The 19364-nt window shown below is 54.4% G+C and overlaps 1 protein-coding gene across 2 annotated transcripts in view; it reads left to right on the top strand.

Moving 5' to 3' along the window:
* The first annotated feature begins 2264 nt into the window (after positions 1-2264).
* The window catches only part of CD82 (CD82 molecule), a 51764-nt gene continuing 34664 nt past the window's right edge, over positions 2265-19364 (top strand). For both annotated transcript variants that reach the window (XM_059709594.1, XM_059709595.1), the window contains exon 1: positions 2265-2396. The gene's annotated coding sequence lies outside the window, so the exon portion shown is untranslated. The remainder of the gene's footprint in view (positions 2397-19364) is intronic.

Raw genomic sequence — 19364 nt, 5'->3', positions numbered from 1 at the left:
AGCCCAGCCCAAGACAGAATAGCACAGTGGTTCTCACAGTATGTCCCTGAACCAGCAGCATCAACGTCATCTGGGAGCTCGTCAGGCTCTTGGCCTCTTGCAGGGTAGATGGTGTCCCTCCGTGGGAAGAACAATTTAGCATGGAGATCCTAGGAAGAAGACTTTTTACTGGGAAAAGAACATTTGTTGGGCATGTACAGTGTCCAAGTATGGGCTAAGGCTTCATGAACACTATCATAGAGTTGATCCTCAGCGGACACTCTCAGCATTGGTATTATTACCCTTTGAAGGGCTTATTACAAAAAAGTGAAGTACTGTGGATGAAAAGGGGGCTCTACAGAAAGTAGGGTGAGCTGATCATAAGTTCCTAACTGGCGGTCATGGTGGGTAGTCACCCGCCAGGCATATACCATTTTTAGTAAAAGGTTTATATTTGACTAGAGCAAGCCCTGTCCATTGTTCTTGTGCATCTAAATGAACACATCTTGGAAATACTCAATCACCTTCAAGAGGGCACATAAGATTGTCAACTACCCTGTAATCCAATCCCCACCTTGCTCTCATCTCACCTTCGTGGAACCTTTCTTACTTCCCACGTGATTTCAGGTGCATAATGGAAACTGCCAAACTGTCCTCCGAAGCATTCAAGATCTTGCTTCCCCGAAATTGTCATCAGTTTTGGCTCATATAAACTCAGAAAAATTCTCCACAGGTTTAGACCTGCCCTGGGCCACAAGGTTCCCAGGAGGCTGTCTGGTCTGTATGATTGTCCGACCACCCTAACTTCTTCTCAAACCTGAGTGGGATTCAAAATCACCTCGAGACCTTGTTAAAACAAATTGCGAGGCTCCTCCCCCAGAATTCCTCATTCAGTAGGGCTGGCATGGAGCCCCAAAACACTCATACCCAGCAAGTTCCCAGGTGCTGCTGCGGTGGGTGCAAGGACCTTTTTCTGGGAAGGATCATGCTGGCTGAGATCCAGTTTCCTACTCCACCCATGCAGATGACGTCCTCAGGAGATTCCAATGAGATAATGGGAAGGGAAGAGCTTTGTCAACTGCGCAAGTAAATGGCCCTGGTCAGTAACCTGCGGGTAACCTTCCTGAGGCTGGTCCCTGGGGTCTGAGAGTGCAGAGGGCTGGAATGCAGGTGGGGGCACCACAGCCATCTGGAGATCTTCGGCAGCCCATCGTAATTCTGGGCCATTTCTTCTCTAGGGAGAAAGTCACCTTCTGAGGGCTCTGGCCGACAAACCCTCTTACCCCCCCCCCCCATCAACCCACGCCTCCTCCCTCACCTCAGTCAGCCTGTTGGGCATTGCCCCAACATCTGGCTGGGCCAGGCCACTACCCCAGGGGCCAGCCGGTCCAGGCAAGCTGGGGCAGCATCAAGCCTGTGATTCAGGGCTTGGGGCTGGATCCCTCTCACACCTCCACGACTTCCCTTCCCTCGGCTTCAGGCTGCTCTTGGGTAAAATGGGCGCAATATCTATATAGAGTTGTGCAAATTCAAGAGCCAGTCGTTTTTACAGCGCTTGGCATAGAGCCCGGCCCCTGGCGAGAGTTCAATCAGTGGTAGCTGTTAGTATTTTCAAACAGTGCTTGGGCCCAAGCCGCCTCCTGATAGAGGTTCGGGCTTGGAACGCAAACCGCTCCCACACGGTTCACCGGTCGCACCCGGATACACCCGCCCTGGGATGCCAGGGTGGGGGCCGGAGGCTCGCCCGCCCGCCCGCCGGGGTTTGGGTTGGCAGGGCCGGACAGAATTAGGTAGGCGCGGAGGAAGGGGGGGCGTGCCTGGGGTGTGGCCTCATCCTAGCGGGGCGGGGGCCAGGGTAGGACGGGGAAGGCGAGGAGCGGCAGGCCGTTAGGTAGCTCTGTGAGTGGGGCTTCCCGCCCTGCAGGGCTCGAGCGCGGAGCCCCGCCAGGCGGGGAGTCAGGCTGCATCCCGGGCCTGGAAGCTGGAGGGGCACAGAGGACCGAGCTGCGGGGGCGGGCCCGGGGGCGGGGCTCAGCCTCTGCGTCTGGGGGCGGGGCTAGCGGTGTCGATTGGGCGGCCGCAGCGAGTCGGGGGAAAGGGGCGGGGAAAGGGGCGGGGCCCCACCCCCAGCAGGGCCCAGGGCGGGGCTGGCCAGTTCGGAGTCCGGGAGGCCGTGTGGGCGGAGCCTGATCTGGCTTGCAGCCGGGCTACTATCCAGCAGCGCCCGGGGGCGGGGCCGGCGAACTGGCGTCGGGGAAAGCAGGGGGCGTGTCCGGGGCGTGTCCTAGGCGGGGGCGGGGCTTGGCCGAGGCTTCTGCTTTCTCCGCGGGGAGTGGGTGAGTCCTGCTCTGCACAGTCGGACGCTGACAGGGTTGCGATCGCGCGACCCCAGGCTTGCTGCGCCGAACAAAAAGCAGGTAAGAAGGGGCAGGGGGGCAGGGGGGCCGGAGGGTGCTGGCCGGTGGCAAAGTTAGTTTTCGCCACCACTTCCCGAGCGCGCTTGGGCAGCTTTCTCGGAACAAGTGACAGGTCCGGCCACGAAGGCAGCTGGTGGGTGAGAAGGAGCTTAAGTTCCGGAATCCTGAACCCCAGTTCTCCAGCTCCGCCATGCACCAGCTGTGTGTCTTCAGCACATCCCTCCCCTGGGCTCTAGACCTCTCGGGTTCCAGTAAAAAGGAGGTTGAACCAGCTGAACTTCATGGTCCCGTTGCCCTTTCTCACTACAACCCCGGAAGGTGAGGGCTGGCAGGTGAGAGCCAAGTGCAGTTCAGCAACAGACATTCAAATCGCGTGGCTCAGACGCAGTTTTCTGCCTGCCGAGTGGCACAAAGCAGAGCAACCTCTCTGGGAGCGTGAAGCGAATTGCTTCAAAGGCCACACTAATTACTCAGATGGGGTTTGAACCCACAAGCCCAGAGGGAGCAGAGCCCAAGTCAGAGAACTTTCAGTCTCCCCTCCCCACCTCCGCAACTCGGAGAGCCCAGTATGACTTTGGGCCAGAAACTCAAGGGGGCTTTTGTCCACCTCCTAGGGCTTTTTTCCAAGTGAGTTGGCCTGGGGGGCCCAGGGCAAAAAGCAGGGGACAAGTTCTCATCTGGTGAATAGGAAAGATAAGGGGAAACCCGGCCAAACTTTGGACCCAGGTCAAGCCCAGGGCCTGGGGTTCTGGCTGCATGCCCTGGGATTAGGTTAGTTCCTGGTTCTGGAGGTTTCTGTCCTTGGTGCTTGTGCCAGGGCCGTGGTAGTTGGGCAGCCTAAATCAGTGGTCAGGGGCTCGGGCTTTGGGACCAAACTGACTTGGATTCCACTCCCCTGTGAGCTTCAGGTTCCTCATCTGTAAAATGGGGGTGATGACAGCACCCAATGGTAGTAGCGAGGACTTAATGGAATCGTGTGGATACAGTGCTCATCAAGGCGCCAGGCGCTCAGTGAGGCCTCGCTACATGCCAGCTGCTCTGATGTGGATGGGCAGGTGGTGGACTGGCTTCCTGCCTGGGAATGAGCTAGGTTTTGGAGGGTCACAGATTGGCTGCATCCCCTTCTGACCCTGTGTGAGCCAGAAATTGCCACCTGCCACCAGCATCACTGTTCATTTCAGGATGGAGTGGCTGAGTTTTCTGTAATATTGCTTGAGGTGGGTGTCCAGTTAAATAAACACAAAAATGTGTTCTGAGCACCTACTATATATGAGGTGTTGTTTCAGAGGTGACCTAGCCAGACCTGGTCTCTGCCCTCACTTTGAGCTGCTGACGGTGAGGACTCCCCAACCCCACCATGGTCCTTGGGGAGAGGGTAACTCAGACCCAGGGCTCCAGGCCAGATGAGACTTCACGGGTCTGTACTGCTCTGGTGACTGGAATCCAGCTCTTCTACTGCACGGTGGGCTTGGGTGGAGGTATGGGCAGTGTGGACTGTTATCTGTTTGATCAGAGATGGGCACCGGAGGAGACTGGGAATGCTGTATGCCGGCTCCCAGCATCTCTTGGGGAGATGAGCCCTACACTTTAGAACCAGCTGGGAAATACAATGGGGCAAAGTCTGATTGAAGGCTGCACTAAATGAGGAGAGCTAGAGCGAGAGCGAGAGTGAGAGCGAGAGCGAGAGAGAGAGAGAGAGAGAGAGAGAGAAAGTATGGGGTGGATGTGGTGCTTAGCGGTGAGACACTGGAGAAAGCAGGGCAGGAAATGAGGGCACTTCTTAGAGTTGGTGAGACTTGAGCAGGGCTTTCTACCTGGGCTCCCAAGTCCAGATTCGGCTTGAATCAACTTGGGGCTACAGACTCCCCTTCTCTGAGCAGTTGGGTGACATCAGGTTGGAGTTTGGTCTGGTGGCGGGGGGAGCAGTCATTAAGTGGTGCTTGTTGGGGGAGATGCTTAGTAAACATCGACTGGAAAGTCCTATGCACCACTCTCTTCCCCACATGATGAATGACCAACCGTGACACACTGATCCCATCCTTAGTTGCTTACAGTCTGGGGAGGAAGTTAGACAAGGAGATAAATGAAAAAAGGACTAGAGGGATCGTTAGGAAAGCTTCATGGAAGAGGTGGAGTTCGGGTGGGCCTGGCGGATTGGGAGGGTTTCCGCAGCCGCAAGGAAGACAGTGTTTGGGCAGCGGAAAATGTCTAGTCAGAGGCAAGGAGGTCAGAGTGTTCAGGGAGATTTACAGAAACTTCTGGGCTGATCAGCCCGGCTGAAGAGTTGGGACTGTGCAGGGATATGAAGGGGGAATGGTAGGTTGGGTCAACTGGTGGAGGGCCTTGAATGCCAAGGTGAGGTATTTGGATTTGATTTGTAGAAAGTGAGAGCCACTGGAGGTTTTTGAGCACGGGAGTGACACAGTCGGAGTGGCACTTGAGGAAAGGCAGTCTGCCAGATATGCTGGAGTGGGTGGCCCAGCGGTCAAGGGATAATGAACTGATGGCTGTGGTGACAGGGAAGGAGGGGCCCGGGGAGGTTTGGGGATGTCTGCGGCTGGGGGATAGAAAAGGCACCATCAGAGGAGTGAGAGGGACCCAGGTGACATGGGAAATGTGAGTGTCCCTGTGTTTCTTTCTGTCTCCACCCAGGCGAGGTCCTGGTGCATAGCAGGGGCTCAGGAGGTGCTGGGGAGGGTGGTGAGTGCTACAGAGTGATAGAGAGGAGCCACCCAAGGAGGCCCCGTGTTTGCCATGTTGGGAGGCACCTGGGCCAAGTGGCAGAGCTTTAGCCAGTCAGCAGTGGGCTTGGGAGCAGGGGAGATGGGGAGAAATGCCTGTGGCTCTCCCCCTCATAGCCCGAGCCCGGGGAGGGCCTGGGTCAGAGGTCAGCCAGTGGGGGCACAAATTTCCTATGTGTGGAGGTGGATTTTGGTTCCTCCAGGCTCCTCTGTAGTTTCTGCCATGTGGGGCAGTCCCCTCTCTCTTGAGGCCTCAGACTCTTAAGCCACAGAATGGAAGCTTCTCCTCCCCATTTACCCTCCACCTCCAACCCTGGGCCCAACCCATTTTCCCTGAGGTTCAGAAGGCCATCCTGTCACAGGGCCCAGCAGACCCAAGCCTTGAGCTCTCCTTTGGATTTGAAGCTTCTGGGGTCAGCTGGCACCCCCTGGTTTTGGCTTAGCTTTGACCCCTTGCTCCAAACTGTTAAACCCACTTCCTCCACCCCTGGGAAGATCAGAGGGGGCGGTTATGATGTAATCAAGTGCGTCAAACCCTCAGGAGTTGACTCTGGGGGAGGCAGGAGGGAGGGAAGAGTCTGGGCCCCTTCTTGGGACAAGGCGGGGGCCAAGGGTGAAGAGCTGGTTTAATCTCTGAAGGAACTGCCCTGCCCACCACTTCCCCTCCTCCAAGCCCCAATCCAAGGAGCCAGGAGGGAAGTCCAGAGGTAAACATAAGTGTATGGGACATGTCGCTTCCCTCTTCCCTGCGCCCTGATGCTGCCTGTGAGCAGACCCAGTTGGTGTCTGGGTTTCTGGCTGGTTCCTGCCTCACTCCTGGGGTTCCCCCTACACCATGGTTTTCCTGTCCGCAGCTGATTCACTCTGTTCTGACACACAGAAGCAGCTGAGGGGAGGGAAGAGGCCTGTAGTCTGGTTCATGAAGTTCATTCCAAGTCAGTGGTTCTCAACCTGTGGGTCACGACCCCTTTGGCGGTCGAATGACCCTTTCACAGGGGTCGCCTAAGACCACCCTGCATATCAGATATTTACATTATGATTCATAACAGTAGCAACATTACAGTTATGAAGTAGCAATGAAAATAATTTTATGGTTGGGTCACAACATGAGGAGCTGTATTTAAAGGGCCAGAAGGTTGAGAACCACTGTTCCAAGTCCTCAGTTTACAGGCAGTGTGACCTCCCATAAGTGCCTTCTCCTCTCCGGGCTTCCCTTCACTGCTCTGCTAATGGCCTATACTCTACTTGGCTCTCAGAGGGTTCTAAAGCCAGGATCTGTCCCGTGTAAAGTAGGGTTCATGTGCACACACGCATGCGCGTGCATGTGTGCCTGCGCAGACACACACGTACACAACACAGGCTCTCCATGCAGAGTGGAAGGCTCCTTTCAAACATACAATAACCAGTCCCCCCTTCCTCACCCTTGCTTATTCCTCCACTGGAAGCACCCTCACCTACCTCCTGCCTGCCTGCCACTTAGGTCCATGGGGTAGCATGGTGGTGAAGAGTTGGACTTGGAGCCACAATCTTGACCCTGCTCGTTCCTCGCTATGTGACTCTTTCTGAGCCTCAGTTTCTGAATCTGAGAATTGGGGATAATAATGGTAACTACCTCACAGGGGAACGTGAGAAAAAACACGTTCATGAAGCTTAGCAGTTTTATACCTAGCACACAGTGAGAACTCCATCAAGGAGAGCTGTTCTTCTTTTCTGCCCCCGGCCCATCTTTCAAAGCTCGGACCAGCCTGCTTCTGGCGTCTCCAGGATTATTGCCTGGAGCACCTACCCATGGCACGGGCCCTCTGTGCTCCCCAACATGTGTCGTATCCAGCTGAGTGGTGCTGCCCGGCTCTTCCTGGTGGTGTCTGGGACTCCCCAACATGACTCTACGCTTCCTGAGGGGAAGTAGGTCTGAACGTCAGTGGCAGACTTTCCCCAACCCTCTTCCTGTGTGCTTATGTACACACAGTACTTTGCTCTTTGCTGCTGTGTTTTGGCATACTGAGTGTCTCCGTGAAGCCCCCAGGCCGGGACTGCCTGCCCGTCTGTGTATCCTTGACTTCTGGCTCAAGGCCTGGCACACAGCAGGCAGTCGGGAAATGATGGTTGAATGAATAAGTGATTCTCCCTGGGGCAGCCCAGCAGGACCCAGCTCGGTGCCAGATCCTTGGCGACTCCTGGGCAAAGGCAAAGCCTGGAAGCGGGGTCTGAGTGCCCTGCCTTGCCCTTCAGACCTGCCCTCCCCGTTCCTGGAACCTGGGTCCAGGGAGGTGGGAATGGTCTGCTGGCCTGGGATTGCTCGGTTGGCATTTCAGTTTCCCTTGTGAGGCCTGGCCTTTGGCCTCCTGAGAGGGGAACAACCAGACTTCCTCCAGACTCAGCCTGTTGAGGGGTCACTCTGGCCCATAGTGAACCCTGACTCAGCCAGAGAAGGCACCTTCAACTCAGCAGTTATTTGCGGAAGGTGCTACTGCCCTGTGAGGGCACGGGCTCAGGGTTGGGGGAATGGGAGGCCCATTCCTCCAAGAAGTCCACCCCTGATATTCTCCCTCCAGACCACCAAGTGGGAAGCTCTGGGAAGCACCTCCACTCTCCCTTGTCTTCTTTCCCGGTAGTGGGGGCTCCTGCCCCTTCTTGGGGCGCCACCCCTGGCTTTCCCACGTGTGTGAAAAGTGATCCGGGTTGGAAGTTGTTGAGAATCTAGACCTGGGCTCACAGAGCCAATGCAGAGAAGTTGACGGAGTGCTGGAGGCTGGGCTTGAGGAAGCCTGGCTTCGGGTCTGGCCTCTGCTGGGAAGGTGCAGAGTGGCCTTTGTCAGGGAGGTGACCCCCTAGGCTGGCTCTCTTGCTCTTCAGGCAGCAAGTGCTCCAGAAGCCTGCCTGGGGTCCAGCTGGCCTTGGCCCAGGAGAGCGGGGGAAGGAACCATGGCAATGTCACGAACTCTGGAACCAAGCTGCCTATAAATGATTCCCGCCTCTGCTATTTAGCTGCTGGGCGTGACTTTCGGCAAGTGTTTTGACCTTTCTGTGCATCCGTCTCAGCATCTGAAATTGAGATGGTAATATACTTGCCTCACAGCGCAGTTTGAGAACGGTATGAATTCATGTACGCGAAGCATTTATGAAGTGTGCCTGGCACAGAGCACGTGCTATATGGGTACGAGCTGGTTTTGGTAGGCTGGCTATTATTAATAGGAAGCAGGATTTAAGTCTCTGGGGGCAGAAAAACTTGGTGAATAGCTTGAGTCTGAGGATCAGGAGACCTGGGTTCTCAGACCAGCTCATCCTTCCCTTGCCATGTGACCTTGGACAAGTTACAGCCCTTCTTGGGCTACAAAATTATAACGCTGCTGCTGCTCTTGGTGTTTGTAAGAGAGGCCCATGTGATGTCACAGTGGGCATCTGCAGGGTTTTATTCTCGAAGGGACTTCTGGGTGCTTGGCCCATTCTGCAGTCATTCTGTAGGTGGGCAGGTCCTGGCACTGCCATGGAGACATGACGGACACAGAATGGCAGAGCTGTCCCAGCCCCCACAACTGTACTCAACAAGTAGATGAATCCATTTAAATATACACACAACTGTGAGATTATAGAGATCAGATTACAGACTTTTTATTTTTATTTTCCCCTACTTTCTGAATCTTCTGTAGTGAGCCCATATTACTTTTATGCTTAAGAAGAAACAATAAAGTGATCAAAAGTCTTATTATACATAGTTACACAGAAATGTATTATATGAACTTGGGATCACATTGAGCTTTTTGTTAGTTAAGCATATTTTTTTTCAAAAGGGGGTGGGGTTTGCAATGAATATCAGTTTGTCAAGCTGCAAAAGACGAGGGAATGTCTATGGAGGGAGTGGCTTTGGCCATGGGCCTCAGATCCTGGGAGATAAGCGTGTGATATGGATGGGAGTTTCACCAGTTTCCATTGTGGTGGACACGCCCCGAGTACTGCTTGGTGTTTGTTTAGAAAACTTTTCAACAAGCTTTTCAACAGTCCTTGACACCAAGAGACTTAATTTCCTCAGGTCAAAACTGGGGGAAATAATAATACTTCATTCAGGGAGGTGCTGTGAGCGCTAAAGGAGCTTAAATGTATTGCGGTTTCCGAAGGAACCCCCTTTTTCCTCCTGAATTTGGAAGCAAGCGAAAAGAAAACAGTTGGCAAAGATGGAGTGCCAACCGTCAGCGTCATTGTTGAGAAGGCCAGCCAGAGACCGTGGCTGGAGATCCGGGACCCAGAGGGCTTGCTAGCCGCCTTCCCTGGCACTGGCAGAGTTACCCGTCCGTCCAGTCCCAGGCGGCGCTGGACGGGTGCCAGCCTCACAGCAGAAGCAGGTGGTAGCAGCAGAGAGGAGCTCAGGTGGTGGAACGCTCCAGCAGGCAGCTCAGCTCGCAGGAGGTGGGCCCACTGAGCATGCCCAGTGTGCCTTCCAGACGAACCAATCAGATAAGCCACTGCTGGTCCTGGCGTTAAGGGGGCGGGGCGAGGCGAGGCCAGAGGTGTTCTCCCTGCAGAGGTTCCAGGTCAACGAAAAAAAGTAGAGGGGAATATGTGTTCCCCTCATAAATATAAGGCACGTTGAACGATGCCGGGTATGCAGTGGGCACTCAGTAAGTGCTCATTTGTCGCTGCTGATAATGATAACAATGAGCAATTCTACTACTACAGCTGGAAAATCACTCTCCCACTCACTGTCTTAGGAGATGGAATATTAGAATGTTGTTGCAATGGGACCTGACTCACTGTCTTAGGAGATGGACTATTAGAATGTTGTTGCAATGGGACCTGATGAGACACCCCGAATAGAGGAAATAGAAACTGATGGGGAGTGAGGAGCCTTGGTTCCTAGGAGGTTCTGTGGCAAGGGAATGAGTGGGAAGGCTTTAGGTCACTTGACCTCCCTGACCTCTGGCCTCTCTGAATATGCAGCAGAAATGTAACTGGGACAGGAAGGATGTGTCGTCTACTTTTTTTCCCCCAAAAAAGCTTCTCAGGTTCCCTTTTTCTCTGCCCCACACTTTGTCCAGGCAGGGTTCAGCAGAGGGTTTTTGTTTTGTTTTTCCAGAAGACTGTATAACATGGTATCGTGTTTATCAAACTTTGTGCATATCAGAAATCCCCAGAAGCGGTAGAGGGGTGCAAGCTGCATGTAGGGAACCCCTGGGGCTGTCCTCACAGCTTGGGCTTCTTTCTGGCTTTTTGGGACTTGCCATTGGCCAGACCTAGGTATGGCCCAGCTCTTCCTCTCACTATCTGCTCACCTTTGGGCAAGTTTTGCAATCTCTCAGAGCTTTGGTTCATTACCATGAAATGGAGAATGATAATGGCACCTCTCTTGGAGGCTCGCATGAGGGTTAAATGAGACAATTAGTGTGGGTGAATTGCTTAGTGAGGGGCCCAGCTCAGAATGCATCCTCCCTCCAAGCCAGAAGCTGATGAGGATGATAATGATGAACAAAGGCTGCTCCTGCCACTCCTTTGGGGAAATGGCACAGGGTGAGGTCCTGATCTGGAGTGGAGATTCCCAAGGCTGTTGGGAGCTCTGGGGGTTAGGAGGGCCTTGGGTCTCTGCCGATTTGGTCCTTGATCAGAATGTGCGAGCCCCAGCCTCCACCTGGGTGCTCTTGGCCTTAGAGTGGAAGGCCACGTTGGGTGCTTGTGACTAGACTCACAGGATTGTGGTTTTGTGAGTAGCTCTGTAGTTCATTGAGTGAACCCACCGACGCAGTCTGATCCCATGGAAAACATCCAGTGTTTTGCTTGGAGAATACCTCAAGGCTTGGAGAATTCGGTACCTTTTCTCTCTGGACAGATCTCATTCTTTAAAAATACGGTATAGAATTTGAGCAAACCCACCCTCCCTTCGCTTCCACTCGTCGATCCTGATCATTCTTGTTGGGACCATATGGGGTGTGGGATATTCTCTGAGAGGACCAAGTCTCCCTTGTAATCAGGGCCACCCCAGGCCAGTGACTCTGATGTACAAAAGAGATGTTTCTGTTAAAAAAAAAAAAAAAAAAAAAAAAAGAAGAAGAAGAAGTCATCTCCATCTGAACCAAATGGGCACTTAGAGAATAACTTTCTAAATTATTGGAGAAATGGTTTCTGTGGAGAAATTTTCCAGGTGAAGAACAGATGCAAAGAAGGAAATAACCGTTCAGGGATAAGTAGTGCAAACACACACAACACACACACACACACACACGCACGCGCGTTTGGGAGCATACCATATGAACTACTTCCTGTGCTGTGGCATTTCAGTTAACATTTAAGGGAGGATTTTTCCACATTATTCAATCCTCTTCCACGGCATGCTTCTCTGTCCATGGCGTTGTGCCACAGGGACCTACTGTGACCCAGTTTAGCGCTCTCCTGCTGTTGCACGTGTAGGCCGGTTTGCATCTTTTATTACTGTCCACGTTGCTACTGTGGTCACCTTGTCCAGACATATACTTTGTGCTCACCAACCATGGAGTGAATTCCTCAAAGTGGCTTTCCAGTCAGGTGGTTTTTAAACTCAAGGTCTGAGGGCCAGCTTCTCAGGGAAAAGCCCTTTCCCTGACACCCACCAGAACGTACCCCCAAATTTAGCTCCAGTCCCCCTGGGGGGAGGGACAGACAGTGCCCCTCAGTGCTGGTTAGCAGGCCCACAGAAACAAGGGGACAAGCTCTTGCTGTGTGTGTGTGTGTGTGTGTGTGTGTGTGTGTGTGTGTGTGTGTGTAAGACAGACAGATACGGGGGAGCTTTTTCTCAACGGTAGTCTGACTTTTGACCCCTCTCCAAGAGCCAGTGGTATCATTAACTAATTATGGGCTCTCTTTACTGTTTAATGACCTCTCTCCATGGTGACTGCTTCCCCAGCAGCCTTCCAGGAGCCAGGGAATGGGGAGATGAGGCTGTGGGAGGACGTTTATCTGGAGTAGAAGTGGGTCATGGATCATGGGGTCATGCAGTGCTTCTCAAACTGACAGATGCCAGTCTCCTGGAGCATTTGTTAAAGCAGATTGTACCCCCAGGGCTTCTGATTGTGTTGGTCTTGTGGGGGGTTGGGGAGCGGCCTGAGAATGTGCATAGCTGACATGTTCCCCGGAGCTGCTGCTGGTCTGGGCACCACACTTTGAGAACCAACGGAGAAGTGGAATGGGGCGCGTGGGGGCAGTGTGGTGAGTTTCAGCTCCTGGTGCTGCGGACAGCAGGAACCGTGCCCTATTTGGTAAAGCCTCATGTGAGGCCTGAACTCACCTTCCCCTGCCCCCACCTCATCACCCTCACCAGTGTGTGCTCTGTATATATGTATGAGCAGGAGGATAAGACGATTATCACTGTCCCTATTTTACAGAAAGGAAAACTGAGGCTCTGGCAGGGGACCTGATGTGTCTGAGGGTGTGCCCTCAAAGGCAGCAGGACCACTGATACAGGACCCCTGGCCTTGTCTCCTCCCTATGCCTCCCCCCACCCACCCCCACCATCCTCCCCAACTCCGGGCTTATTCTGTGCGGCTCCAGTGGAGGAGTGGGGGTACCTTCCTTGAACACTGTGCTTCCCCAGGGGACCCCAAGTGCGGGGGCTGGGAAGGCAGGTTCCCCTACACTGTCTCTGAGCCTGGGTCTTGCTCTACTTTTTACCTCCCTCCCGCCCCGCTAGCCATTCAGTAATGTGATCTTCTTCCAAGATCTAGTGTCCTCCTGCCAGTGTATGTTCCCTGTTATAGTTCCGGCCAAGTTTTCCCAGGGAATGGAAAGTTGCTCCTGCCAAGCCTGGGAGCGCCTAGCAGGCAGAGCTGAGGGCGAGGAGAGAACCCTCCTCTCTGGAGCATCTAATGTGTGCCAGACCCTGCCCTGGGCACTTGGCAGCCATGATGTCAGGCCAGCCTCCCACCAGACCCCCAAGCAGAGGTTATTATCAGCCCTCATTTACTGATGAGGAAACGGAGGGTCCTGGAGCTGAAACTACTTATAAAAGGGGCAGAACTGGGCCTTCACCCCCAAACTCCAAGGCGGGGTCCCTGGTCCAGAGTGGCAGCAAGCCTGGGACCAAAGGAGCTGGGACGTGGGGAGGCCACCACCCATGCAAAGGGGGTCAGCCCCAGGGGCACGGCTCCCTGGGATTTGGGGTCTTGCAGTGGGAGAGCCCTGGCCTAGCCATCAGGAGACCCAGTTAAAGCCAAGCTCTGCCACCACCTGTCTGCGTGACCTTGGGCAAGTCACTCCCAAGCTTGAGGCCTCCAAATCCTCATCTCTCATAATGATACCTTACGCTTTATAGCTTTTAGCCATGGACATTTTCTCACATTCTTAGTCCTAAAAGCCTCCCAGCACCTTGTGAACTAGGCAGGGAGGGTGTTATTACTGAGCCCATCTTATAGATGATGACAGAGGCTGTGAGTGAGATGCCCAGGATCCTACAGCTAAGGAGGTGCTGGAGCCAGGATTTAAACCATGTTTTCTTTGCTCTCCATCCTGAGCTTGGTCCCTCACCACACCCTGCCCCTAAGTGAGGAGGGAGAATCCTGGGCTCCTCTCTATTCTCAGCCACAGGATTAGGGATCCCAGGGCTCTTATTTGAGCTGGGGGGTGGGGGGAAATGTTGAGTGCAAGGGGCCCAGATTTCTAAGAAAGGGTATCCTGAGATTCTTGCTCTGGGCCAGAACCTGGGGAGGCAAGATCAGGTGGTCCAGGCTGTCCCTGTTCCTACCTCCTGCCCAGACCTGGGCATTTGAGACCCCTGGTAGTGAGGGGGAAGTTGGGTTTGTCCCCTCTCCCCGCTCCCACCTCAGCCCCTGGCTTCCCCTGGGACCTGTACCTGTCCTCCAAATACACAGAATTTTCCAGACTCAGACATCGGTGCCCAGGTCCTGTGGTTCTGACTCACTGTCCTCCCCTCCTCCGCATCTCCTGACCAGATGGAGTCTTCCTCATTCTTTCAGGCCCAGTTCCCCTGGGAAAGCCTTGGTACTCCGGCCAAGCCAACTCAACTCTCTCTGGTCTGTCCCGTGGGTGAGTTGGCTCACTGGGTCAGTAACTCCCCAATGAGGCCGTGAGAGCAAGGGCTGTGGCTGCTGGGGCTTCAAGACCCCTGTGGGGTCTCCCAGGCTGGCAGAACTCAGGGCACTGGCTCTGCATGGTCTGGGGACAGCTGATGACTTCAGGGTCAGCCTCAGACCTGTGACTCTCATATTTTGTGACCCTGAGCAAGTCACTTATCTTCTCTGACTCTTGGTTTCCTTCTCCTGAAAATGAAGTTACGCGCCTCACTGACCTCTTGGAAGGCTTGCATAAGATAAACCACGCAAAACACCTGCCGCTGACATCCAGTGGATTCCAGGAGCTCAGGAAATGCCGACCCCTCCCCTTCCCTGCCGTCATCTTCATTCCACCTCCACCCACCTAACCCCCTTGAGTGGGGTGTCTGCTTGGGCCTCGTCTGAGACCTGAACTCTATCTGCCTTAGTTAGGGGTGTTCTAGTCCAGTAATGGGGGAAGGATTGGGCCGAGGCCCAGAATCAGCTCCAAGCAGCCAGTTCCAAGCTGTGGCCTTGGGCACAGTATCTCCCTGAGCCTCAGTTTCCAGATCCGTGGGATGGGATTGTATATGTCCTGTGTTCTCAGGATCACACGGGGCTCCCTGGTAGACTGCGTGAATGAGAGTGGCCATCCAGGTGACCTGAAGCTCTGAGTGCCCCGCCCAGGAGCCTGGCTGCCAGTAGTGGTTCATTTACATATCCATTTTCCTGCTGCAAAGCAAACAGTCTACTTTCCCTCCGGACACCCGGAGGCTCACCAGGCTGTTGTGTTCTTGGCTTTGGGCCCTGCATGCTGGGCCCTCCCCCTGGGAAAGCAGCTTGTCTGAGCTTCTTTATCGTGTGCAGCCTGGGGACCCAGGCCTGAGGCCCTGCCTGACACTCTGAGACCAAGGCGTTGTCACCACAGGTCCCTGTGCTAACCCCTGGGACCCTATGCCAGACCACATCCTAGAGCACTGAGCACATTTCCTTTCCATTTCTTTTTCATATATTTTTATTGATTTCAGAGAGGAAGGGAGAAGGGGAGAGAGAAACATTAATGATGAGAGAGAATCATTGATCGGCTGCCTCCTGCACGCCTCCCACTGGGGATCGAGCCTGCAACCCAGGTATGTGCCCTGACTGGGAATTGAACCGTGACCTCCTGGTTCATAGGTTGACGCTCAATCACTGAGCCACACCGGCAGGCTCCATTTCTGTCTGTCTGTCTGTACACCCCCTCCTCCCAACTGACTATGGCCCAGAACCTCTCACAGTGATAATAATCACCTCACTTCCCTTTATTGAGCATTTTTGTTCCTCAAACCTTACACCTCCCTGTAAGGGAAGAATGAACTGTTGTTATCCCAGAGAGGGAAGGTCCTGGGGCGACCTGCTTGCCCGAGGTCACAGCCCAAAGGGGCTTTCCACCCCAAACTCCAAGGCAGAGTCCCCTGGTCCAGAGTGACAGGAGGGGTCTTGGACCAAAGGAGCTGGGATGTGGGGGAGGCATCCAAGGCCCACAGCTGGGCCTCATGACCTCTCCACCGCCCCCAGTCCCCCACTCTCAGCAGGTGCTCACATTCTTGGCTAAATGTCTCCCAGGGGAATGCCCTTGAGGAGTAGGAAATGGGTTGAGAGGAGGTGAGGGTGGCAGAGACCTAGATCTCCAGGGTGGAGGGTCCTAGATGCCCACTCTGCTCTGGGGGCTGGCACAGGGACCTCCCCCATTGCACAGATAGGGAAGCTGAGGTTTAGGGAAGGGGCGGGATGACAAGGTAGAACTGGCTGGGCAGGGCCCCTTTCTTCTTTCCTCCCCAGGGCCCTGAGGGCTCCAGTTCTGGGGGATTCCATGGGGCACTTGGGACCTCGGTGCTCATTTTGGCGTGGCTGCTGCTGGCTGAGGGCAAGCCCCTCTCCCTGCTTCAGCTCCCTTGGTGCCTGTGAATTACTCCAGTAGTTCCTGGGAAAGCCCAGCCTTCTCTGGAATCTCCGAGAGGGAGGGGATCTCCTTCCTAGGCACTGCCCAGCGCTCACAGGATCTGGGAGAGGCCAGGGCTGAGAAGAATGGGCTGCAGAGGGGCTGGGCCACTATTGATGGCTGGTGGGGGAAGGGTGTTGTGGGTAAGACCAGAGGGTCCTGGTCCCTCAAGGAGGCCACTTCTCCTGGCTACAGAAGGATGAGAGTGAGCATTTGGGGTGGTCTGGGAGGCGGACCTGGGCTGGGCTGGCTCCCAGGGTGGGGCTTTGCCTGGGTCAGCAGGGCTGCATTCCTGAGCAGGTTTTGCCTCAGGCTTCCCTGGGGGCTTTCCATGGAGACCAGAGGGCCTGGATGCGTGAGGTTCCTGCACGTGGGATCTGTTTCTCCCTGTCCTCCTGTCCTTCTCTGTTTGTCTTTGTCTCTTTGTCACATTCTCTTATCTCTTTGTCTCTGCCTCACTTACTCACTCCTTCCCATCTTCCCCTCTCTTTTTACCCCCCACCAATGCCCTCCCACCCCCCTCAGTTTCCCCCTGGATCTAGAGCATCTCAGGAGGGTCTAGCAGATGCTGAGGCCTGAGGCCACCAGCAGAGTCCAGGCCCAGCTCCCCGGAATCCCAGGGGACCTGAGAGCCCAGGGCTGTCTCCCCTGAGGTAGGGAGCCCCGACCTGTTATCCTTTTCCTGCCCCCACTGCCAGGTGTCTGGTTAAATGGCCATCAGCCTGCCTGGGACTTGGGGTTTGGGCTTTTTGCACCGTGTGGATGCTGTGGCCCTTCACCCTATGCTCAGAGGCCTGGGACCCTGCAGTTGATTCCTCTGGGCCACGCCTCCCTGGAGCGGCTGCCCGCCATGGGGAGGGTGTGCTGGGTGAGGTTGCCCTGGACACTGCATGTTCAGAGGCTCTCGGGGTGTGAGAGGGAGAGACTTGAGAGATGTCCTCAGAAACAGGGTACCCCTAATGCCAAAGTGGGGTGTGGAGAACTGCAGCCTTGGGAGGTAGGAAGTTCTAGCCCATTTTACAGATAAAGGAACTGAGGCTTAGAAAAGCTATGTGACAATTAGGGGAGGACAGAGCCATTGTTTGAACCCACACCCATCGGATGCCCACCCTCAGTACTCATGCGGAGAGGACTGGGGCTGCCAGACAGGGCTCGGTGAGGGTCTGTGCAGGAGAACGTTCTGGGAAGGCTGCTTGAAGGAGGGGGCATCTCTGCAGCCCTGTCTTTTCCTTCCTGAGCCCAGTACCTGGGGAATTGTGGCTGAATTACCAGCCTGCTACTATGTGGGGTCCCTGATTAGTGTCCCCCTCCTTCTTCCTAACTACCCTGCTGAGGGCCCACACTCAACACCCAGCCTCAGTCTCTTAGGAACCCCAGTTCTGGCCACGCTCCCAGCTGGCCAGGCTCATGGGTGGGTTGCAATCAGGCACCTGTGCCTAGTACAGCCACAGGATGTCTTCAGTTGGTTGGGTTTAGAGGCTGAGCTGTAAAAGCCAATGAACATAGGCTGGGCCTTGGTTAGGTTATTTTAGTTCCTATCATTTATAACTTTCTGCAGGCAGCACAGCATGACGGGAAAGCATAGGGGCTCTGGGTTAGACTGTTGGGCTTCAACCCTCAGCTCCATCGGCTGTAACCTTGGGCCTTGGGCCTTAGTCCTTGAGTCTCTGTATCGTCAACTGTATAATGCTTACCTCATAGGGTCATTAAAGGGAGAGCTGGAGGCTGGGTGGGATCGCCATGCTACTTTATGATTACGTTGGTGTATAATTGCTTGTTTTCATGTCTGCTCCTCTGCTGGGCACTCCTGGGGACAGAGATGGGTCTCATGCATCCATTCTCTATGTCCAGCTCAGGCGCCCACCCAGAGTGGGGATTCAGTGAATGGAAACTCTGAGCAGAGGGCATCCACTCGGGAGCCCCTGGGAGCGCAGCCCCTCAGACCGTCCGTGGGAAGCAGCATTACAAAACAGGGAGGCCCTTGGGCTCCGAAGTCATCAGAGAGTTTGGAGTGCAAAGCTCAGCTTGGCCACTGTCTCCATGTGACCAGGATAAGTGCCACCTTCCAGAGCCCAGAGGTCCTGCTTATAAAACATCCATGGCTTCATGACGATGAAGCCATGCTCGTCACCTGGCAGCAGGGGGTGGGGTTAAATGAGATAAGATGAAGGAAACAGGCCCCATGGGGGTGCCTTCATATGTCTTCATTTCATTCATCAGTTCTCCCTCTGTTTCAAGTTCTCGGGTGATGGCAACCTTTGGGGCAGTTAATAGGAGCCTGCGTGTGTCACACATCTCAAGGGGCAGCCTTTATGCATATTCTCCTCCTGACGTGTGAGGAGGGGGCTCTGTCCAACATGACCTCTTCCCAGAGTCCTCTGTCCCTGTCACACTCACATTCTGGGGTTTGGCAGCGGATTATGCCATCTTCCTGGACAAGCCTTGATATCCCATTTTACAGATGAGGCTCAGAGTAAGTAGGCAACTTGGTAAAGGTCACACAGCTCTACGAGACGGTGGTGGAATTAGGTCTCTCTCAATTCCAAGTTCATAGTGTGGCCTGGTTCATTGTTCTGCCTCCCGCTGTGGCCTGTAGAGCCTCTGGGTTGCAGGGCCCCTGGAATCTGGGACTCCTGGACAGTCTTAAATCTTCCTAAATTTCCCTTCAAGTTAGGGCCTCCCAACTGATAGGCCCAAATGGGTTACAGATGTGTTGAGATTCTCCTTTGCCCTCGGCCGGTCACCCCAGTGTACTGAACAAATATGGTTACTTCTCTCTGGGTATCATGATGTGAAACTGGCTGGGAAGTACTGATAGCTCTAACCAGTCCCCTCCCTGCCCCACCATACACACTGAACACACGCTTTCCCCATAAGGGTAGGGATTTGTGGTACTCTCTGGGCCACAGTCTCTTCATCTGAGAAATGGGGACCAATGTAGGTCAGTTTGGCACTGTGACCTGAGTGTGTGAGCCTTAGAACCCAGTGTTGGGAGGGAGCAGGGTCTGCATGGGGCCCAAGCAGCCCGCTGAGAAGACCAAAAACATCAAGAAAGGGAGGCATGGAGAAGGAGAGGCCAAAGGCAATGACTCTGCCTCAACTTGAGTCTTTGGTTGCGTGAGGGCCAGATGGGGAGGCTGAAAGGCTCCAGGTGTGTGCTCTTCCCCACGCTGCCAGAGGGGAGCCCTTCTTGATGCTGAAGGCTCTCCAGTCTCATTGCGTGGGATTCGGAGCAAAA

Source organism: Myotis daubentonii, chromosome 9 (genome assembly GCF_963259705.1).
Source record: "Myotis daubentonii chromosome 9, mMyoDau2.1, whole genome shotgun sequence".
NCBI lineage: Eukaryota > Metazoa > Chordata > Mammalia > Chiroptera > Vespertilionidae > Myotis > Myotis daubentonii.
Note: the sequence above shows the minus strand (reverse complement) of the source record. Positions and strands in the feature narration are given on the sequence as shown.